Genomic DNA, 8,079 nt, shown 5'->3' with positions numbered 1-8,079 from the left:
TTTAACAGAGAGGAAGGGAGAGGGATAGAGAGTTAGAAACATCGATGAGAGAGAAACATCAATCAGCTGGCTCCTGCACACTCCCCACTGGGGATGTGCCCGCAACCAAGGTACATGCCCTTGACCGGAATCGAACCCGGGACCCTTGAGTCCGCAGGCCGATGCTCTATCCACTGAGCAAAACCGATTAGGGCATTTAATTCCCTTTTAATGTGCTTGAATTTCGTGTATCGGGCTACTAGTTTACGTATAAAAGTAAATGTTCTCAATAAAATATTAGCATATTAAATATATCTAGGCATTCAAGGAATAATATAGCATGATCATGTAGATACATTTCTAAAATTATAATTATTATAGCAACAATTCAAGGGAAAATATTATATCTCTAAATTTTAAAATAATAAAATTCTGATTAAGACTAATAGGAAAATTTGGCAAGGCATCAAAATACAAGAAAACTATAGACAAACTAATAATTTTTTGTATATTGTTTTTATTGATTTCAGAGAGGAATTGAGAGAGAAAAACATCAATGATGAGAGAGAATCATTGATTAGCTTCATCCTGCATGCCTCACACTGGGGATCAAGCCCACAACATGGGCATATGTCCTGACTAGGAATCTAACAATGACCTCCTGGTTCATAGGACAACACTCAACCACTGAGCCACGCCAGCTGGGCCTAATAGTTTTCTTTATATGAATATTATGGAATTAGAAATGGACAGATATAATTATCCTATATACAGTAGATATACAGAATATAAGTGATCTAGAAATATATCTCACAAGCAAAGAACATGCAAAAAATATATTAAAAAGTAAGATGTAAATGAATGTAAAGATATAATTTTCCTAGATAGAAAGTCTTAATGTCATTAAAATGTTAATCTGTCCAAATAAGAACATAAAATTAATATAACTACAATTAAAATTTCAAAAAATTATTTTAAACCTTGTTGCATGTATTAAATATTTTATAATACAAAGTTTTAGGACATAGTAGAAAAACAAATTCCTGAGTAAGGGAATTCCTTAATATGAATTTTAAAAATGCCCACTAAAATTACTAATTACTATGTTGTACACTTAAAACTAATATAATATTGTATGTCAGCTATAACTGAAAAATAAAGTTTAAAAAAACGTGTCCACTAAACTCTATAAATAACTTAATAGAACTCACACTCCCATCTATAAGGCATGAGAAGGCCTATTCTTCCACATCCTTACCAGCACAAAACACAGAGCTGTAAATAATAATGAACAGCCACTAGGTTACCTAAAAAAATAAACATAATCAGCATAGTTGAATCTCACTGTGTATACATTTTACGTTCCATTCCCCAATGGTAACCACGCTCTTGAATTAGGTGTTTATCATGCTCATCCATTGCTTTATACTTTCACATTATACATACAGATAGAAATGCTTATGTTTTTAAGCTTTACGTAAATAATAAAAATCTGCATGCATTACTCTTTCATTGCTTTGTGTTGTTTTGGAAAACTGCATGTTTATAAGATGTTGATGCATTATTTACCCCCAGTTCATTCTAGTTTTTCATCTTCCAGTACACAATTCATCCCTGTGTTGGTTCTCCACATCTATGACCTTCTCATTAATTTCTTTCATTGCCTTGTATTTTTCCACTTCCTTCTGGGTGGTTTCTTCTCATGCCTACTCTTCATATGTCTGTGTGGGGTTTTTTTTTTCAATGTTGACTCTGTTTCCTCTCAGCTTCTCAAGCAGTTTTCATTTCAAAACTGATCATATTTTCCCTTTTAATTTCTTTCTTAAGCTGCTCTCCTTTTCATTCACAAAGATGGTAATTCCTTTGAGAGGACAGAGGAAATTTAGTCTATTATTTTATTTCCTGAAGTAATTATTATTCTAAAGTGTTTTATGTGCCACTTTTTTTTACATGTCACATTCCTTTTCCATTATTTTTTAATGGTTTCTAAGGAAGCTCGTTTTTCCTGCTTCTTATTCAACTTTTACTAGGCCCAATTTCATCTGGTTCAGATATTTGTACAATAACATTCCTGGATTACCATCATGTCCCTTTGAATTGTTGCTTAGGACTCAGGCTGGCAATCTGGACATTTAAGAAACTGAGGAGGAAAGAATGTAGAGAAAGTAGACATAGGTGGTGAGTAGCTAAAGGTATGGTTATGTTGTCCATAGACACTCAACAAATACCTTGATCCTCACCCCATCCAATCTCATTAAGAAAAATACCTCTTAAATTTTTGTCATTTGCCACCAAGCCGTGTGGCTCAGTGGTAAAGCATTGACCTACGAGCCAGGAAGTCACAGTTCGATTCCTGGTCAGGGCATATGCAGGAGGCAGCCAATCAATGATTCTCTCTCATCAATGATGTTTCTATCTCTCTCCCTCTCTGAAATCAATTAAGTATATATATATTTGTCATTTACCCTTTCAAGGTGAAGCTAACTCCATAGGAACCCAGGTCAGTGTGAGCTCTTAGCTCAAAGGCCTTTTGTTAGTGGTTAGTTCTTTCTTACCTCTGTTTAGTCAACTTTTCTCAGTAGGTGTTTGATTCTCAGACACTCCTGTCTCATGTTTCCCTTGACTTTCTTAACGTTTTGTAAAAACAGGTTAAAGAATACTGCCCCTGGTTAGGTCTCTTCCCCTCCCCCTCCAGCTCCCCTATTTCTCTGCAGTGTAGGGATCCATTTTTCCAGTTCTCATTTCTCTGAAAAACCCTAGCACATATTTCCCAATAACTGCACCATTAGAAATGGGGCTAGATCTATATTAACTCTGTGTCTTTGCTGAAATTGTCATAGTTAACTGGCAGATCTCCCTCAAAGTCTATGGAACAAGGAGGTAGGTGGCTGTTCCCCAGTTGATAAACCATTGATATGAACATGTCTTCATGAGGAATAAGGGAATGGAACGCTCTAATGTGTATTTGAATCACTCAGAGATCTTGTTAAAATTGCAGCAGCTTATATGGCCTGAGAATCTGAACCTTAGTCAGCTTTCAGATGGTGCCGATGCTGCTGACTACAAACCACACTTTGATTAGAAAGGTTGTGCACTCACCAGAGTTCTCCAGAAAAAGAGAACCAATAGGATATATTACAAAGACATTTACTAGGAGGAATTGGCTCATGCCATCATGGAGGCTGAGAAGTCCCATGATCACGTCTCTACAAGCTGGAGATTCAAGAAAGCCATAGTGTAGCTGGAGGACCTGAGAGCCAGGGAGGCCCTGGTATAGATTCCAGTCCAAGACTGAAGGCCTGAGAACCAGGAGTGCCGAGAGCAGGAGAGATTGATGTCTCAGCTCTAACAGTTAGCAGAACAAGAATCCAAATTTCCTCAGCCTTTTTGTTCTAGGTTAGGTCCTCAATGGATTGGATGGTGCCCACCCACATTGGAAGAGGCCCTCTGTGTTATTCAGTTCATTTATTCAAATGCTAATCTCCTCCAGAATCACCCTCATGGTCATACCCAGAAATAATGTTTAACCAGATATCTGGGCATCCCGTGGTCCAGTTTAAATTCGTTAATTTTTGACACATAAAAGTAACCATCGTAGGCTGTAATCATGAGGCATAGTAAGCAAGAAAGTACTAAATGACTGGCTAAGAATTTTACAATAATAGCTAATATTTATTAAAATGTGACTACATCCTAACCACAGCACTAAATTCTCTGCATGGATTATCTCATTTAATTCTCATAATGATCATGTGAGGTAAGTACTATATTTCCATGTTATAAGGGAGGAAATTAAGGCACAGAAGGATTGAGTAATTTGAGATTAAATATTTAGGAAGTGTCAGAATTGAGCAATCTGACTTCAATTTGAAACACCATCTCCTAGGGCCCTGTGTTACTCTAGTATAGTACAGAAAGCAAGGGTCTGGCCATGCTTTCATAACAAGTAGGGTTGGTTGTGCTTAATGACACCAGTGGGATGCTGGGGAAGATGGCCTGGGGGTGTTCTCCGAAATGTAAAACCGCACTGGTGCTTCCTACAAGGTCCAAGTTGAGAAAGAAGTGAATGTAGCTTTACTGAGGAAAGAAAAGTGATACATACCAGTAAGAATAATAAGAGGAAAAATGAAGAGAAATTGGTGATAAAGAAAAAGAGAAGTTGGAATCGTTACACTTCGATTTAGAGAACGGAGAATCATGACATAAAATTTCTTTAGAAAGTCCCAGAGAAGTTGTGTGTGTGTGTGTGTATGACAAGTCAGAAGGATAAGGGGAACTCATATTTCCATGGGCAAAATACTATTTCAAGAGTCAGACCCCAATGAAGCTTTATAATCAAACCCCAACCACCACCACAGCTAAGGTTTCTTCCATGTTCCAATGACTTTTGTGCATAACTCAAAATGCAAAATGTACTTATCCACTCTTTTATTTATATTTCCCTCGCTAGGCTGTGATTTTTATTTTATTTATTTTTATTTTTTTATTACAAGGTCTTATTTTATAGACATATCCTGAGGTTTAGGTACACTGGAATACTTTATTCACTGATGGTCAGCTCTACAATCTTGACATCATTCCTTTTTCACTATTGGCATCCCTCAACCCATCACAGTTCACTTAAATGCCACTGTTCTTATGAAGCTTTCCCTAAATTAAGCATTTAACTCTGTACCTTTATCAGGACACAAAATATTGTCTTATTGATACATTTTGCAAAGCTCTTGTGCATTAAATTATATACTTCTAGTGGTTATGACTCTGTCTTCATGACCTTTGAATTCTCATTAGAGCTGAGCATCAGTTGATACTCAAAGAATAAGATAATGAATACATAGTTTAAAAGAAAGAAAAGGGACAGAGATTTAGGCAAAATGTGCCTGGATTGGCTAAAATGGACACAACAGCAGCTTAAGACAAAGTTTAAACAACCCAAGAGAGCTTCCAAATCCTTCCATATATATAGTATCTTTCCAGATCCTAACTTCTTTTTCTAATGAACACATCACCACAGAATGAACCATTTTCTCCTTATTCTTTAGAAAGTTATCATGCAGGTGTTTTTAGGGCAGAAGAGGGAGGGTACCTGGAGCTAGATTTACCTTTGAATTAAGATAAAAATAAAAACAATCACTTAATAAAAACATTTTAATAAACAAATGATTCAGAAATGCAGAAAGAGATTTAAGAAACAAAAAGATTAAATTTTATTTTGTTTGAGGGGAAGATCAGAGGATGCCTGCTGTGGTGCCTTACCTGGAGACCGAATGAATGCAAAGCTTGCGATGGCAATTACTGATTTACTCTCAAGTGGATTCCATGGGCTGTGCGCGCCCTTAGAGAAGGGCAAGAAAAAAATGAGAGATTTTGTGATTTCCTTCTTTTTTCCTAATGCCAACGGTGTTTTAATTTTCTACAAACTCTTTATTTCTGTCTGGAGACAATATGATTGGGGAATGTGGGTGCACTACACAGAACCCAGAAAGCCATGACAACTAAAGAGGAAAAATACAGATTCTGTAAAAATAAAATTCATAACAATTGTGCCCAAGACAAATTTATTTCTTTGGCTTCTAAAACAACTGTCAGCAAGAAATGAATCTTAGCTGAGTTTACAAAGTAAACATAAAATGTTATTAAAACTTTGGGTTCTCCATGTCCTGTTGGCATCTCCTTTTCACTTAGAGTGATTTATTTAGTTTACTATCATGGTCTTTTAAATCAAGACAACAAGATTTCAACTCTTCGATGAGGTTCTGTGAAGCCAAAATCTTAACAGCAAAACAAAACACAACAAAATCAAAATAAAAAAATACTTCTTACAACTTAAAATATTTCATGTAGTACGTACTCAGAAAATCGCCTCATTCAGTCAATTTGGGAAACTGGCACAGTCAGGCAAAATGAACCCACAACTTTCTACCAGTTGTTTTGCTTTTGCTTTTGTTTTTTACTAAGCACCAAGATTTCTTACAACAGAAGAATATTTTGATGATCTTATCATCATGCAACATTGGTTTTTAATTCTTCATTTCAGTCACTCAAATTCTTCTAGCCTAGACCCATGTATTCTTTTGGATATTCAACCTCCTAAGTTTATGTGCAGGAAGACAATTTTACTTATCTCAGGTAATAAGGCCTTACAATGGAGAAAACACCAAACAAAATACCACTCCGCCCCCACATCACCTTATATATGCAGCCTAAGTCTTACACTGTGTGTGTTTATTTTCCATTTTTTCTCACTAAGTTGTCCCCTTTGAGAAGTTCTTAGCACTAGGCTCCCGAGAGCTTTACCAAATTACTGTTTCACATTTAGCATCTTTTGGCCATTAATCACCACACTCAGAGAAAGGTGCAACCGTTTGCCAGTAATCAGCTCTCTAGTTCCCTGTGATACAGGGATAAGAACGTGTAAGTGCTTGGGGATGGAGAGGAAAAGAGGGAAGAAAGTAGGGGAAGAAGAAAGAAAATACAATTTTTCTTCAGATAAAAAATGGAGTTAGAGGACATCTAGAAGGCATCTAAAAAAAATAGGAAACAAGTCAACACTCAAAATAGATATAAACAACATACAAAACAAAATGATTGTAAAGTGCATAGTCCTAGGTACTTCCTAACATCAAGTTTTGTAGCTATTCTTGGAGTAGATGTACAGTAATCCTCCCTTACCCACTGCCAGGGAAGCCTGAAATCGAGGTTAGTACCAAACCCTGTGTATACTGTTTTCTCCTATACATACATACCTATGATGAAGTTTAATTTATAAATTCGGCTCAGTAAGAGATTAACAATAACTAATAGAGCAATCATAACAACGTACTGTAGTAAAAGTTATGTAAATGTGGTCTCGCTCTTTCAAAATACCTTATTGTACTCTACTCATCTTTTCACTTAAAAGAAGCAGTTTACAGCTTCTCTGAGGTATATTTGAATTGCCAGCATCACTATTGCACTTTGGGGCCATTAGTAATTAAAATAAGGGTTACTTGAATACAGCACTGTGTTGTGGCCACCAGAAGTGACTAAGGGCGGGAACTTATACAGCGTGGGGATGTAGGACAAAGGGATGATTCAAGTCATTGATGGGACTGAGCAGGACACCTGAGATGTCATTGCTCCTGAGAACGGCAAATAATTTATAAACCTATGCATTTTTTTTTGTACTTTTCCATTTAATATTTTCAGATCCCAGTTGACTGTGGATAACTGAAACTGCAGAAAACAAAATTGCAGATTAAGGGGGGGGGGGCTACTGTATATGTAAGCACTCATTCCACAACACAGTAAGATGGTAAAGGCAGCCAACATCTACTGAGTGATCATTCCTGTCCCGGGTCCTATTATCCCCCCATAATTATCCCATGTAGGATCCCAAATACCCTCTGACGTGGATAACCTGATCCCAAACCCACAAGGCCCCTCATATTTCTGCAATTCAGCATTTTCCAGATTTTACAAAGCCATTAAAGAGCACGTGCCATATAGTATGAATCCCTTTCAATATTCCTACAGAAAGATGTATAGACAGACACAGGAGTAAGAAGATGACTTCTCTTCAGGTCAGGTCAGGTTTGATTGCCCAAAGTGTTTTTGCCAAACCTAGATTTAAAAAACACACCTGTGTTCAGAGGTTGAATTTCAGAGTTGACGATTGGATGTATTTCCAACGTCATTTTATAGGCAAAGAAACTGGTACTCAGAGGATAAAGTGCCTGCCTCCTGCGACCTGCAGCAGGCTTGGGATTGGATCCAACCAGGAAATCTCAAACGCAAGGCTGTGCCTAACTTCCCTCTATCCTGCCTCTCAGGCTTCCCCCCTCTGAGGGGTCTAAGTAAATGCAGACGTGTCTGAAGGCTTACTGTCAGTTCTGAAGTCTTCCACTGTCTTTTCTGCTCCTCGTTACCTTTCTCCGCAACTGCACCTAGAAAATAATTTTGAGGAGCTGGGCGGGGCGGGGGTGGGGGTCTTTCCTTCAGTGACAGCAGAAAGAGAAAGCATTACCCTGGACTCCCTTAGGAATTGGAGTTTTGCTCCTGAGAAACAAATCTGAGAAGGTAGGGAGGGGAGTGGGGGGGAGAGCGGAGGAGGGTAGAGTG

At 37.5% G+C, this 8,079-nt stretch overlaps 1 long non-coding RNA gene across 1 annotated transcript; it reads right to left on the bottom strand.

Annotated features, from left to right (window-relative positions):
• Nucleotides 1–5,158: 5,158 nt before the first annotated feature.
• On the bottom strand, nt 5,159–7,177 carry LOC107182399. Its single transcript, XR_001513118.1, has 2 exons — nt 6,969–7,177; nt 5,159–6,503 (listed from the first exon to the last, which is right to left on the bottom strand). It is a non-coding gene; the product is annotated as an uncharacterized LOC107182399 (long non-coding RNA).
• Nucleotides 7,178–8,079: the final 902 nt, after the last annotated feature.

The sequence above is a fragment of the Myotis davidii genome, unplaced genomic scaffold (assembly GCF_000327345.1).
Source record: "Myotis davidii unplaced genomic scaffold, ASM32734v1 scaffold656, whole genome shotgun sequence".
Classification (NCBI taxonomy): domain Eukaryota; kingdom Metazoa; phylum Chordata; class Mammalia; order Chiroptera; family Vespertilionidae; genus Myotis; species Myotis davidii.
The sequence above is the reverse complement of the archived record's forward strand: the minus strand, read 5'-3'. Positions and strand labels throughout refer to the sequence as shown.